The 14,125-nt window shown below is 35.0% G+C and overlaps 1 protein-coding gene across 2 annotated transcripts in view; it reads left to right on the top strand.

Annotated features, from left to right (window-relative positions):
• Nucleotides 1-730: 730 nt before the first annotated feature.
• LOC123566143 (SHC-transforming protein 1-like) overlaps nt 731-14,125 on the top strand; it is a 60,613-nt gene continuing 47,218 nt past the window's right edge. The window contains exon 1 of one of the 2 annotated variants that reach the window (XM_045360021.2): nt 731-892. The gene's annotated coding sequence lies outside the window, so the exon portion shown is untranslated. Of the gene's footprint in view, nt 893-12,541; nt 12,643-14,125 lie in introns of those variants that run through there. The other variant, XM_053550140.1, reaches the window with a different exon arrangement.

The raw sequence follows: 14,125 nt of genomic DNA, 5'->3' as shown, positions 1-14,125 counted from the left end.
ACGGGTTTATTTACAAAATGAACTATGCTAAGAATCGATCCAGGTATAAATACATCAGCTTTTTAAACTGTGTTTGTTCTTTTAAATAATTTTTACTTCTGAGCCGAAAAGTTCCATGTTACAATAACCTTACAACCATTTCTAAATTTTCAATATTCCTCAACCCTCTGTCTACCCCGATCTCGCATTGTTCAATTGTCCGATTTCATTTTTGTACAACATTTCCTTTCCTCTAACTCTATCCTCCTGATTTCCGATTCTCTTCTTAACTTCTTAATTCCGTCTTTTTCTAAGCAGTTTTCCTGCGTATTTATACCTTTTTAAAAAACATTTTTACAAGTATTTTAAAATATTCATAGCAATTTCAAAAACATGTCAGTCAAAACGTCGATGTTCTCATATAACTGTAAACAATAAATGGTGAATCGGTCACCTATTTTCGTACATAAATGACTAGCATTGAAACAAACAAAGTAATTGAGGTAAAATCTATTAGACAAACCATTCGACTGTGATTCACTTTGATAAAGTTGTAAACAACAACAATATGCTGACCAGATAAACAAAGTAATTAACATTTTTGACCACTTAATAAAAATTCCGTCGAAACAATAACAAAATAAAATTAGGTCAACCAAATCCATTTCTGTTGAGAACTTCGCAATATCTTACCGGTTACAGTAGTAAACAAAGAAATTTATGCCAAAACTTAATGGATAAAACATTCCGACGTTATGCAATTAGCCAGAGTAGTAAATACCAACAATGATCTAAACAGCGGGGAGGACGTATGATGGTATGCTTTGAGGATTAAGTGATCGAAATGTATCGCTGTAACAAAAATGTCGGAAATTTAAACAGAAAGTAAACTTCGCAGACATGTTTTTGGCCGGTAAGTGGGTTTTCGCGTTATATTTCACGAAATAAATATGCCAGTGCTGTGGCGCAAAGCCTATTCTTTAGCTATATAGTCTTTACAGTCGGATAAGTATAAAGACAAAAAAGTTTTATGCAAGGTTTTGCGCTCGGGTGCAATGTTTACAAATAAATGTCTTGATTTTTGACGTAATTTTGCCCTTTTCCCCTGTAAATATGACACTTTTCTGCACGTTATACACCTGCGACCTATCATTGTGTTACATCGATGTTTACTATATTTTCAAGGAAGGAAGTGTACAAGTTACGAGGGGCGTTCAATAAATACCCGGAAAAGTGCTCTCAATTCTTCATGTATCATCAAAAATAAAATGAAAATGCTACAAAATGTAGACTAGGGAATACTGAGTTGATATGTCAAAATTAGATTGTCTTTGGATAAATAATAAGTAAATGCGAGTTCCCATGGCAACGTCATGTGACGTCATCCGGCCCAATTTTGTCTCTTTTTCTATTTTTACATGCACTAAAACATTACTTGCCACTTACCTATTTTTCAAACTACCTTTTCTTAAATTGGGTGAATATTAGTATGGAAAGTAAGCGTTACGTCAATAACGTCAAAAAAAAATGTGACATCATTAAAATATTTGGCAGGCATATTGAGTTGGTCGTCGCTTGAAAATCAGTGTTGAACGGAGATGTGAGGTAACATTTGTGTTCTGACAAAGACAAATGCTATGCTGAAAAAGGTTTAAGGGACAATGCCCTGAAGAAAACAAAATTTTATTAGTGGGACGTGACGTTTAAAAGTGGTCAGGAGAATATTGCTGACGACTTGTGTTACAGACATGAAAAATAACGCTCAGTCACATTTAATAAATTAAAGAGCTCTTTGATAGGGTATAAGTTCAGTGTCCAGTTTCTTCAATACGTCAGGAACATCATATGAACAGTATTTATTTATTCTTAGGAAGGTGTAAAAATGCATTTAATGGTGATAAACATTGAATCAATGGTAATCACGAGTTGTATTGATTAATCGAGTGTGATATGACAGCATTATAATGACTTTGGGCCGCTTTTGAGGTGATGGCGTTGCCTAGGAGACGACAAATAAATATTGTGCATGTTCTGAAACCTGTAATTTAGGTATTTGCATTCAGTATGTTCATATCCTTCATATTTTCAAATTTTACCAAAATGAGACCAGAAATAAAGAAATGAGAGCACTTTTCCGGGTATTTATTGAACACCCCTCGTACCTGCAGTTTTCAATGATGGATTCTGATGTCCAGTCAACACCAGGCACATTAAAACCACCAAGGACCCATATGAAGCTGTTTTGTTCTGGGGATTTTCTGGATGGTTGAGAAAAGTTCACTTAATTATGTTTCATCATCTTCCTTAGGTTTGTAATAGGAAGAGATGTATATAACTCCAATACCTTCGAGGGACAGTTTGGCTCAGACAGAATTGCGGTTTGACCTGAGCTGAAGCTGTTCTGAGCTAACAAGGGAACGCGGGATGTCTAGAACTGATGCATGCACTTATCCGTAGAGTTCAAAATACAAGAAACCCACTTACCTGATAAAAAAAGACTGTGACTCAATGCAGACTTGGAACGCCGGTATAAATTACAGACTCCGGTACATACCGGATTAACTAAATTTGAACGAAAATATCTTAAATGTATATATTTTGTAACCATGGTGATACAAACCCTAAGCCGCCTCGGTAGCCTAGTGGTAGAGCGTCCGCTTCGAGTGCGGGAGGTCGTGGGTTCGATCCCCGGCCGCGTCATACCAAAGACGTAAAAAAATGGTACTAACAGCTTCCTCGCTTGGCGCTCAGGATTAAGGGGATAGTGCTAGGACTGGTCAGTCCGGTGTCAGTATAATGTGACTGGGTGGGGTATCATGCCACGTGTCTACGACGTGATATTCCAGTGAGGCAGCACTATAAAGTTGGGCATTGTGCTCACTGCTACAAGTAGACACCGTCGTTTATATGACTGAAAAATTGTTGAAAAAGACGTTAAACCCGAACACACACACACACACACACACACACACACACACACACACACACAACCCTAACCTTTAGTCAATATTTTATGCATATTGTACACTAAATGCATGTGGACATGCAAAAATATTTTTGCCGTGCGCTACAATTGATAATCACTTTCGGGCATGCGCAGAAGACTGCTCCAAGTCTGCAATGAGTTACATCGATAAAGAAACCAAAAACAAGCGAACATGCAATGATTTTAGCAAACATCCGCCATTTTGTAAGTTTGCAACCATTTCCCCCACTTGAAGTAAGTGTGCAAGCACTTCACGTCAACCAACTGTAGTTTTCTTATATAAAAGTCAAAACCCCTTTTTCTTTTTCTATAGTAGTAATATAGTTCTGTGGATTGGAACCATCTGTCAAGTGAGATAGTCGGCGCACAGACAGTTGAGGGCTTTAAGTCTGCCCTCCCTCAATACTACTTACCTTAGTCTCAAACATCAATGTAGGAAAGAAACCAAATTAGCATATGAAGAGTACCTTGAAGATATCCTTAATGTGAACGTCGAAACTGATCAAATGCAAGCACAACATAACAGACCAAACACCAAGAAATTATACAGCCTTCTCAAGCACTCAAAACAAGTTTCCACTGGCATTGACACACTCAGACATGACAACAAACTTCACACACAGGACCCTGACAAAGCCACAGTACTCAATAAGCAATTTCAGTCAGTTTTTACTTCAAAATCTCCCCTCTCTCTGAAATCTTTGGCTGATATGAAGGTCCAGGATATCGCAGATACAGGTAAAGAGATCCCAGGAAAAGAAACGTACAGCCCACACAAACCTATGCCTGATAGTGAAATTTCAACACAAGGTATCGAAAAACTTCTTAGCAACCTTAATCCCCATAAAGCTGCAGGGCCCGACCAAATAAGACCGGTCATACTTAAGAATGTAATGTAATTTCAAAAAAGGGTGCTAGGCTATTGTTTTAAAAGACTAAATTATCCAATGTCTTGGATAATATATATTCATTCAAAATTAGTTAAAGGCTTTCACCGGAAACTCTTTACCTTTTAAAAATGTTGAAATATAAAACTGACAAGTTATCGTAGCTCTAGGCAGATTAAGACATAACACCAGGAAAACTACATCTTAATTTGGTAATCAACAGTCTGACCGGTGCATATAAAAGATCTATGTACAAGACATTCAGGGAGGCGAGGCGGCAGAGCCACCAACCGTGGTTCTGCCAACGTAAGTCAAAAATACTATAATGCCTCGTTAGGTTACCTTCCAACTATGTAGATTTCATGAAAGACAACTCAAACATAATTAGTTCTTAACATTTTACAGTAGCTAAATATTATTTCAAAGATGGACACTGAGACAATAAAACTACTTGTATTAAAAGACTTTCTTTAACTACCTGAAATTAAATAAACATCAGAAACGAACTATTGTGTCTTCGATCTTATATATGTGTGTGAAAGTTCTACCACAGGTTTTACAAGACTGGTATCACTGGTGCCATATGGCTTTTAGAGGCCATTACGCTACAATACATTTTTGGTGCCGTGACCAGGATTCGAACCTGGGTTGTCGCGGCCACGTATTACACGAAGTACTCTGCCACTATACATCACGCCGAACTGAGAAGACGACACGAGCCACTAGTTCTTCAAAAACGCAAGTAGAAATGTCTATTTTTCCTTTCAAAAGTTTTGGGCATATTTTGGGAGAAAAATAGTTGAATTCAATCTAGCACGAAATGCAGTTTAAAATTAAAACTGTTACTGAAAGGTTTGCCTTAATAAAAATTATGTATCAAATCAGAGTTATGTATAAAAATATTTACAAATCTTGTAGGGTAGGCGAAAATTAAATAAAGCAAAATAAAGCAAAACACTGAAATATATAAAATTTGAAAACTCTGTAAACTAGCTAAATCGGGCAGACAAAAGTTGTCAGTATATCATGGTGATAGACCAATTGAAATATTACTTCATAATTATATCGCCATAGGGTTTTTAAGTTGTTTGATTTTTGACAAACCTAATATATGATTTTTTCAAAAGGTATGCATTAACAAGCGATGCCTATCAAGAAAGATATAAGATGAACAGTAGAGTAAACTAAACTGTTTACAAATAAAGTAGAAAAATACAAAAAAAGAGAATAAAATGAAATTACAAATGTAAAGTACATGAAAAAAAAATTGCTGCTGGCAGTTTATCTGTTTGAGAATTTTATTAAAATTACAAATTGCACTAGGTTGTGGTAAAATTAAAAGCAAGTTCGGTTGTCAAAGTAACGTGTGAGTAATGTCATTTATGGTATAAAATCTAGATTACGCCTGTCAAATATTAGTTAATATGTAGGTAACTGGTCAAATTTGCTTCTGGCAGTTCACATGTCAAACTATATTTTAACATACCTGTATTCAATTTGAAATTCACAATTTAGACTATACTTGTTTTAAAAGTATTTTGTCATCATATTTTTTGGAGCATTATTTAGATAAAATGTTTGTATGGGGTTTAATGTTTCAAAAGAATGACGGTTCGGATTTTGTGATTATTTTAAATGTAATGTGGCAGAAACTAAGACCACGGTAGACACAAGAAATGTGTTTGATGATGACCTGTGAGCAGTGACTCACAAAGAACACTAGATTAGTGTTATTTTAGGTATAAAGGCCATGCTAACAGAAGCATAGGAAACTTATAGAATATACCTACGGAATAGTAGATAAGTATGTCTACGTGACGAACATATATTTTTTATGAGCAGTGAACAATATACGTGCATTTTGTCAACGTTTTGTTTTGAATTAATATGTTGATATATTTATCAAATTGACACAATTGATAAGTTTTCATGTTAACCAAGCTTGTTGCACGTATGCAAGTTAACGAGTAGTGTGGAACATTACTAAAACTTAATAGATATGTAGAGAATATATCTTTTATGTGCATAAGTTATTCATATGAAAAGTTAAAAAAAAATTCGAAAAAAGATATGACCAAAATTTGCTTAAATGATACAGTTCATCAAAATAGAATTTAAAACGCATGGTAAAATAAATGTTAATGAAAATAGAAGATGATTAATATCAATATTTTTCTTAAGGGTAAATTTTTCTTATTAAGGCCTTTCTCCAGCTGTCAGAAGGTTGGTATGTCATGTCCTCTTGTATTGAAACCGTATAGATCTAAATATAAATTACACAATATTAATATTAAGGAAGTAATAAATTGGGTGCAACTATTTTGTTCAAAATTTCAAAAACACGTAAGTGGAAAGGAAAATGGGCGAAGACACTTGCTATGTGTGCATAAAAATGCTGTGCAAATTTGTGAAAAATCAGAAGACATCATGGAAATAATAATGCAAAGTCATACTGGAAATTCTGTGAAAAAAGAAAATAATTCATATTTAGATTTGGGATTTCTTCGAGCTCATGACACGGATAATTCAAATAGTCGTTTTCACATGGACTAACCTTCGAATTAAAAACTCCACGGAAAATATATCCATGGAAACAATGAATGTTTTACAACAGTCATGGTGATAAGATAATAGAATCTTTATAAATTTATAACATGCGTCTTGATGGACATTTCAGCATGACCTATCAATTTTAATTTTTGACGGAGAAACTCTTTCAAGATCACAGCCGAACATATAAATGCCATTGGAAGTGAACTGTCGAAATTCAATAACAACATGAAATTTGCTGATCATACTTTTAGTCAATTTCAGTATATAATAATTCACCGATGAGGTTACACAGTACATGCCGCTTGATGACACAGCCTACAACATGACGATGTCTGCACGTAATACCACTGGGCAACGACGAAACACAGAATAAATAGTCGCGTGGAATTTTATGTGCATGTATTACCATTTCAAATATTTACCCATCGCGTTTTGAAATTTTTGTTGTTGTTAGCTCTATGTCCATCAATTTTTGTTTAAATCTGTATATTTGTCAGCAAAAACATCTGATATTACCAATAAGAAACAAGCATATGTGTTCAAACACCTATTTTTGCATTACAATTCATAACATTCAAAAGTTTCCGAGGATAGTAAAATACCTTATTTTTTTCATTGTTTTTTTTTTCGTGAAGAAATGAAGGAATTTGTAATGTAATTTCAAAAAAGGGTGCTAGGCTATTGTTTTAAAAGACTAAATTATCCAATGTCTTGGATAATATATATTCATTCAAAATTAGTTAAAGGCTTTCACCGGAAACTCTTTACCTTTTAAAAATGTTGAAATATAAAACTGACAAGTTATCGTAGCTCTAGGCAGGTTAAGACATAACACCAGGAAAACTACATCTTAATTTGGTAATCAACAGTCTGACCGGTGCATATAAAAGATCTATGTACTAGACATTCAGGGAGGCGAGGCGGCAGAGCCACCAACCGTGGTTCTGCCAACGTAAGTCAAAAATACTATAATGCCTCGTTAGGTTACCTTCCAACTATGTAGATTTCATGAAAGACAACTCAAACATAATTAGTTCTTAACATTTTACAGTAGCTAAATATTATTTCAAAGATGGACACTGAGACAATAGAACTACTTGTATTAAAAGACTTTCTTTAACTACCTGAAATTAAATAAACATCAGAAACGAACTATTGTGTCTTCGATCCTATATATGTGTGTGAAAGTTCTACCACAGGTTTTACAAGTCTGGTAACACTGGTGCCATGTGGTTTTTAGAGGCCATTACGCTACAAGAATATTAGCCAAGTGATCTCCCCTATCCTTACAAAACTCTTCCAAAAATCCCTGCAGTCCAGTTCTCTGCTAGATATATGGAAAATGGCGAATGTCGCTCCCATCTTTAAGAAAGGCTCTAGGTCAGACCCAGCCAACTATCGCCCAATATCTCTTACCTGTATCTTGTGTAAAACCCTGGAACACATTGTATCCTCTAGCATAACAAAACACTTCACAAAGAACAATAATATTATGTTCTATGAATAGGAGAGATCGTGTTTGTACATAAATCCGTTGCATATTCTATTTTTAGAACTGATAAGACCAAGATCGGGTGGGCAGGCGCCGAGCGACCATGTTTTTTGTTAACAGTGATGTTTTTCTAACTGCTTAAATTTTCTTAAAACATAAATAATATCAATAATTTTTTTATCAATCGAAAGGATATAAAACAAGCAATTTATTGATAACTTTTAATTATTATTTCGAAATAAAATGGATTAATTATGAACGCTTAACTTACAGTGTTTTTTAGCTCACCTGAGCACAAAGTGCTCAGGGTGAGGTATTGTGATCGCTCACCGTCCGGCTTCCGTACGTCCGTTGTACGTCCGTCCACACTTTCCTTTAAACAACATCTCCTCCTAAACAAACAGGCCAATTTTGATGAAACTTCACAGGGATGTTCCTTGGATGGTCTTCTTTAAAAATTGTTCAAAGAATTGAATTCCATGCAGAACTCTGGTTGCCATGGCAACCGAAAGGAAAAACTTTAAAAATCTTCTTCTCAAAAACCAGGAGCCCTAGAGCTTAGATATTTGGTGTGAAGCATTGCCTAGTGGACCTCTACCAAGTTTGTTCAAATTATGACCCCGGGATCAAAATTGACCCCGCCCCAGGGGTCACTTGATTTTACATAGAAAAATCTTAAAAAATCTTCTCGAAAACCAGATACCCTAGACCTTAGATATTTGACATGTAGCATTGCCTAGTGGACCTCTACTAAAGTTGTTCAAATCATGACCCCGGGGTCAAAATTGACCCCGCCCCAGGGGTCACTTGATTTTACATATGAAAATCTTCAAAAAATTTCTAAAAATAAACCAGAAGGCCTAGAGCTTAGGTGTTTGACATGTAGCATTGCCTAGTGGATTTCTACTAAAGTTGTTCAAATCATGACCCCGGAGTCAAAATTGACCCCGCCCTGGGGGTCACTTGATTTTACATATGAAAATCTTCAAAAATTTTCTTAAAATAAACCAGAAGGCCTAGAGCTTAGATATTTCGCATGTAGCATTGCCTAGTAGACCTCTACAACATTTGTTCAAATCATGATCCTCAGGGTCAAAATTGACCCCGCCCCAGGGGTCACTTGATTTTACATAGGAAAATCTTCAAAAATTTTCTAAAAATAAACCAAAAGGCCTAGATCTTAGATATTTGACATGTAGCATTGCCTAGTAGACTTCTACAAAATTTCTTCAAATCATGACCCCCGGGGTCAAATTGACCCAGTCCCATGTGGTTACTTGATTGTACATAGAAAAATTTTCAAAATTTTCTAAAAATAAACCAGAAGGCCTAGTGCTTAGATATTTGACATGTAGCATTGCCTAGTGGACCTCTACAAAATTTGTTCAAATCTTGACCCCCCCCCAGCCCACCCAGTGTCAAATTGACCCAGCCCCAGGGGTTACTCGATTGTACATAGGGAAATATTCATAAATTTGCTTAAAATAAACCAGAAGGCCTAGATCTTAGATATTCGGTATGTAACATTGTCTATTAGACTTCTACAAACTTTATTCAAAGCATGACACCTGGGGTAAAATTGGCCCCGCCCCAGGGGTTACTTGATTGTACATCGGAAAATTTTCCAAAAAAATTCTGAAAATCATCAGTTTGACATTTGAAACATGTAGCTCATATTGCTCTGGTGAGCGATCCAGGGTCATCATGACCCTCTTGTTCTAAAAGTTTGGAGCATCGCTACGCCGCTATTAAAATCACATGTCATTTAAAACGGTAATTCATTTTCAAAAGATATTTGAATAAGAAAATATGAAAATCGTAAGCATTTCAAAACTTTTTGAATTTTTAAAATCCGTAAATGAATTAAAAAGTTATTAAAAATTAAAAATTCCGATCCCATACACAAACGATGTAAAAATATTTTGTTTTGCCCACCGCGAGATAAACAGGTGTTGATGCGTGACGTCAGGGCGATCTCTCCTATTGCAGCATGGTTTCCGAGAAAAGAGGTCTTGTCAAACACAGTTACTAATGTTAGTAGAAGATATCCTTGAATTCTTGAACCTGAAAAGTCAAGTTGACCTCATACTCCTTGACTTTTCAAAGGCGTTCGATATGGTCAACCATGAAAAACTTCTCTACAAGCTGCATTTCTATGGTGTAAGGGGTCATACTCTTAAATGGATTAAAGCTTTCCTTGATAACAGGTCACAGTCAGTGGTAGTTAACGGGTCCACATCAGGCACCATACCAGTCTCCTCAGGTGTTCCCCAGGGTTCGGTCCTCGGGCCTCTCTTATTTCTTATCTATATCAACGATCTACCTGACTTTGTTAAACACTCTAAAGTTCGACTCTTTGCCGATGACACAGCCAACTACCTTTCTCTGACTGTCTCTTCCCATTCAAGCCTACTACAACAAGACTTACAGCAAATGGAATTCTGGGAAACAAAATGGGACATGAAATTCAATCCGTCTAAATGCCAAGTATTACAGATCACTAAGCGTAAAACACCTATACCAACACAGTACTTTTTACACAAAACCATCTTACAAACAGTACCATCTGCAAAATACCTTGGCATAACTATATCACACAACCTTACATGGAATGACCATATTGACAACATCACCAAAAAAAGCAAATCAAACATTGGGTTTCCTAAGACGTAACATCAAAGTGCACTCAGAAGGGTTAAAATCACAAGCACACAAAACACTTGTACGGCCCCAGCTGGAGTACAGTTCCACTGTGTGGTCCCCCCACTCTGAAACTCTTATTGATCAGCTTGAGTCTGTGCAGCGCAGGGCTGCACGCTGGTCCAAGCGTGATTACGGCCGTACATCCAGTGTAGACAACATGCTGACTTCCCTAAATTGGCGACGCCTTGCACTCCGTCGCATTGAACAGCGCCTGGTTATGTTTTATAACATCTTGCATAACCAGGTCGCCATCCCACTATAACCGGACTACCTAACACCCAACACTAGATCTTCCAGAACCAGAACCACTCATTCCCAGGCATTCGTTCAAGTTTCACCCTCATCCAACTATCATAAATTTTCATTCTTCCCTAGAACAGTATATCATTGGAATGCCTTGCCCTCAGATGTTGTCAACTCGTCTGGGCCAGTGTTCAGTCAGGCTGTAAGCCAGATTGAGCACATCTCACCTTAAATACACCTGCCCTGTTTTTAACCATTCTCCTTCTTTCTTTTTACTACTACTTTTTTACTCGTTTTAAGATTCTTGCTAGTTGACGCGCAAAGTCTACGTCCCCAGCAGGGTTGACTATTGGAAGGATAGATAGACTAGATAGTGGAAGATAGATAAAAGTAAGATAGATAATAGATAGATAGATAGATAGATAGATAGATAGATAGATAGATAGATAGATAGATAGATAGATAGATAGATAGATAGATAGATAGATAGATAGATAGATAGATAGATAGATAGATAATAGATAGATAGATAGATAGATAGATAGATAGATAGATAGATAGATAGATAGATAGATAGATAGATAGATAGATAGATAGATAGATAGATAGATAGATAGATAGATAGATAGATAGATAGATAGATAGATAGATAGATAGATAGATAGATAGATAGATAGATAGATAGATAGATAGATAGATAGATAGATAGATAGATAGATAGATAGATAGATAGATAGATAGATAGATAGATAGATAGATAGATAGATAGATAGATAGATAGATAATAGATAGATAGATAGATAGATAGATAGATAGATAGATAGATAGATAGTAGATAGATAGATAGATAGATAGATAGATAGATAGATAGATAGATAGATAGATAGATAGATAGATAGATAGATAGATAGATAGATAGATAGATAGATAGATAGATAGATAGATAGATAGATAGATAGATAGATAGATAGATAGATAGATAGATAGATAGATAGATAGATAGATAGATAGATAGATAGATAGATAGATAGATAGATAGATAGATAGATAGATAGATAGATAGATAGATAGATAGATAGATAGATAGATAGATAGATAGATAGATAGATAGATAGATAGATAGATAGATAGATAGATAGATAGATAGATAGATATAGATAGATAGATAGATAGATAGATAGATAGATAGATAGATAGATAGATAGATAGATAGATATAGATAGATAGATAGATAGATAGATAGATAGATAGATAGATAGATAGATAGATAGATAGATAGATAGATAGATAGATAGATAGATAGATAGATAGATAGATAGATAGATAGATAGATAGATAGATAGATAGATAGATAGATAGATAGATAGATAGATAGATAGATAGATAGATAGATAGATAGATAGATAGATAGATAGATAGATAGATAGATAGATAGATAGATAGATAGATAGATAGATAGATAGATACTAGCGCACTCCCCCCGGTGTCCTACGCTGTAAAAGGCCCTACATCGTATCGAAGCAGAAGCAGAAGTTCTTTATGGGAATATAAGTCTCTAAAAATCTGATATGCTAGAAAATGCCGAAAAACCGTTAAAAAACTAAGTTTGGTATTTGTCCTTGTTTTTTTTTATATGAAATAAAGAACAGGCGGATTTAGTGGTGTTCAGCCTAATAATGTAATGTCATTTTCACAACGTAAATTTTCATCGACACCGTTTCTGAGTAATATTTACTTCCTGATAAAAATGTCACGATTTGTTTTGTTCTTTTTGTCATGAAATCTTGAGAAATTTTCAGGTAAACACACATTTGAATTTATTCCTGAACGCCTCTTTCATGTTTCTACTGCTTTAAATTTTTGTATAGTTGTCAAGTTGTAGATAAAACGGTCGGACAGTAAAATAAATTTGCTACTCTTTAAAATTTCTTTTGAGAGTTGTCACACATAAAATTTGAAGTGACTCTTTACACGGCAGCCGTGCGAGTAATTTCTTAGGGACACAGCAATCTTAGTTGGTTGTTCCTTAACACCGTACTGTATTCGAGAATCATCGGTTGCATATGGAGAATGGAGGAAAATTACAGATTCCGCAATTTTTAGATGAATACAGGCTGATTCGGACCATGGCTGATTCGGACCAAATTTACTTGGCTTATTCGGCCCAAATTGTTTAAGTTTTCCTGACACTTATGTCATGAGTAAAAGTAATACTTATGAGTATTAAGTTTAATGTCTGATGCAAAGAACAATTAAAGTCCTTATCAGAATGCATAAATGATGCATTTTAGTTTGTCAAAACTTCTTACCTGTTTGTATGGTGTATATTTTATGTCCTTACTTCAAGTTAAACATCTGTATAATCTAATCAACATTATTTTCTGAAAATTGCTGAACCATCCAAAATTTATGGTCATTATTGACTGTTAAATAAAAGTTTGTGGTCTGAATCAGCCAAAATATATGGTCATTATCTACTTTTATTCAAAGTATGTGGTCCGAATCAGCCAAAATATTTGGTCCGAATCAGCCATGGTCCGAATCAGCCTGTTTCCTTTTTAGATCCATATATAAATAGGAATTGTCTAGGGGTACGGATCTGAACTTTTAGAATTCTCTGTAACAACATGATGACAACAACATGATCATCTCCTTCTATTCGTTCTGCCATTATTGATTTCGACAAACTTTTGTTTTATCGGCTGAAAATGCAGTAATATATTCGAGACGATTAAAAATACACTTTTGTATGTATTCACACAAAATATTGTTTGCAGATCATAAGTATTGATATTTTATGTAAGTAACAGATAAGTATTGATATTTTATGTAAATAACACATAAGTATTGATATTTTAAGTAAATACCAGGTAAAATTATATTAAATCATTACTTATTAAAATGAATGTTCAATGTGGACAAGAAAGTATCATATAATGCCTCCTTAGTCCAAATAATTATACCCCCACCAAACAGGTTTGAGGGGGGTATATAGGAGTCAGTTTTGTCACGTCCCGTCGCATCCCGAAATCTATTATCTCAGTTATTACCAAATGGTTTTGATTCAAACTTAAAATAGATGTTCCACCTTATCACCCACATCATGTGACGCAAGGTGCATAACTCTTGACACCAAGTTTTCATGAATTATGTCCCTTTTTACTTAGAATTTAAGGTTGATTTTGATGTATTTTCACTTTATCTCAGTTACTACTGAATGGATTTGATTCAAACTTAAAATAGATGTTCCACCTCATCACCCACATCATGTGCCCACATCAT

The sequence above is a fragment of the Mercenaria mercenaria genome, chromosome 8 (genome assembly GCF_021730395.1).
Source record: "Mercenaria mercenaria strain notata chromosome 8, MADL_Memer_1, whole genome shotgun sequence".
NCBI classification, from domain to species: domain Eukaryota; kingdom Metazoa; phylum Mollusca; class Bivalvia; order Venerida; family Veneridae; genus Mercenaria; species Mercenaria mercenaria.
This window is presented reverse-complemented; position numbering and strand designations above follow the sequence as displayed.